Source organism: Ursus maritimus, unplaced genomic scaffold (assembly GCF_017311325.1).
Source record: "Ursus maritimus isolate PB19 unplaced genomic scaffold, ASM1731132v1 scaffold_9, whole genome shotgun sequence".
In the NCBI taxonomy this organism is placed as follows: Eukaryota; Metazoa; Chordata; class Mammalia; order Carnivora; family Ursidae; genus Ursus; species Ursus maritimus.
Window position 1 is genome coordinate 29,617,722 of NW_024427107.1, and position 2,239 is coordinate 29,619,960.

A 2,239-nucleotide genomic window follows, 5' to 3' on the forward strand; every position below is an offset into this window, starting at 1 on the left:
TGAAGCTTTTAACTGGAGTTTGTCTTCACTGAGAAACACAGGATTCTTTTTTTTCCTTTGGGGGGGGTTGCCTGCTCAGATAACTCTTTCTTTATGGTATTGGTTTTAATGACTAATTTTTGTTTGGATTTTTTTCTCTCTAAAAAGTAATGCACATGATAAAAAAAAAAAAAAACTTCAAGTGCTATAAAGTATATACAGTTAGTTTTCTTCTACTCCCTGAGATTCAGTCCTCTAGCTCATCCCCCAAGAGGGATGTGTCTAAAGCTTCCTATCACATGGAGAAAAAATTCCATTTCTTTGGGGGTACCTGAGTGGCTCAGTTGGTTAAGCATCCAACTCTTGATATCAGCTCAAGTCTTGACCTCAGGGTCTTGAGTTCAAGCCCTGCATTGGACTTCATGCTGGGCACAGAGCCTACTTAAAAAACAACTGTCATGATCTCTGCCCTCTTTTCTTTGTTTTTTCTTCCTGCTCCAGGCACATATCCTCTTCTCCAGCCATACCTACTATCTAATTTCTTTCCTTTTAAAACCTTATTGAGATATCTTTGACATATAAAAATTAAAAATATTTAAAGTGTACAACTTGATTTTTTTTAAGGAAGCTCTGCATTCAACGTGGGGCTCGAACTCACAACCCTGAGATCAAAAGTCCCATGGTCTACCAACTGAGCCAGTGCCTTGATGTAAGCATGCATTGTGAAAAGATCACCACAATCAAGCTAAATAACTTATCCATTACCTCTATATAGTAACCATTCTGTGTGTTGGGGGGAGGGTGTGATTTAATTCAAGATCTACCATCTTAGCAAATTTCAAGTGTATAATACAGTATTGTTAACTCTGGTGACTGTGCTGTACATTATATCTCCAGTACTCTTCCATCTTGCATAACTGAAGCTTTGTACTCTTTGACCAATATCTCCTCATTTCTTTCACCCCTGGCAACAGCCATTCTACTGTCTGGCTCCATGAATTTGACTATTTTAGATTCCACATATAAATGAGATCATTCAATGCTTGTCTTTCTGTGCTGGCTTATTTTACTTAGCACAATGTTATCCAGCTTCTGGATGAGTCCTGGGTCATCGCTCCTGGGTACTCTGCCTCTTGGTCTTTGCTCTGGTGGGCCCCTCTGGTGGGGAGCCCTCCATTCTCCTGCAAAGCTTGCTCAGCCTTCCCGGCCCTGTTCAGGTTTTCATTACCACTTCCTTGTATTCGCCTCACATATTTGTCTCCACTACTAAACTGTAAGATCTAAGGGGGAGGAAGTTGAGAAACCTGGCCTCTAGACTCAGCTCAGCTGTTAATAACTATGTGTCCCAGAGAAAAACAGTTAAGCCTCCCAGCGCCCCCGTTTTCTCAACTGCTGCATTTTTGGGGAGTCATCCTCACGCAGGGGCCATGCTAATCTTCTCTGAATCATCCCAGTGTTAGTATATGTGCTACCGAATGAGCACTCATCTGCTACATTTTTTTTTTAAACAAGTAGCCAAGTGTTAAAAGACTGAAGAAGAAAGCAGTAACTCATGCTGCCTCTGTGTTCTTAAAGTAGGGAGACATATTCTCTCTTCCCTATACAAATGAAAATAAATATTTCAAGTAAATATCATGATTGCCCCCTAAGAAATATAAGCTTAGTGGAAAAGCAATATGTTTATTGAAGCATATGAACAAAACACTGAAATTTTAAATCTAAGTGATTAATACGAAATCCCAAATTTCATGGAATGTTTAATTAATGGACTAAGACCTTCCATTCAAGCAGATAATTTGTAAGTTGGTTGAATTCATGATCTTTTATTGGTAGTCTTTCAAGTAAAATAAAATTATTTAAAATTTCTTAAAGTATTGTTTATAACATGAGCTATGTCTTATGCACTCTCAAGGAGGGATTATGAGGAGCTTGTTACCTTATCTGAATAGTTAAAATACTTAGTACCTAAGCACCAAGATGCCTTTCTAGGAAAGAATTTCATTTAAGTCCAGTTAAATTAGACTTTAATATGCATAAGAGGATAGAATTATTATCTGGATAAATCTGTCATGCAGAGTGTTGTGGCAAGAATTAAAGCCCAGGAGAATAATATTTTAATGGAAAATTTTCTTTCAAAAACTGGAAATAAAAATAGGAATAATTTAACCTTTCAGGTCATGGAAATGAGCTTATAAAATTGTCAGGCCACAAATGTTAAGGTACATTCACAGAACAAGAGGAAATAAAAGGAATCATTAAA

At 37.5% G+C, this 2,239-nt stretch overlaps 1 pseudogene; it reads right to left on the bottom strand.

Moving 5' to 3' along the window:
- Positions 1 to 1,362: 1,362 nt before the first annotated feature.
- On the bottom strand, positions 1,363 to 1,462 carry LOC121101798 (annotated as a pseudogene).
- Positions 1,463 to 2,239: the final 777 nt, after the last annotated feature.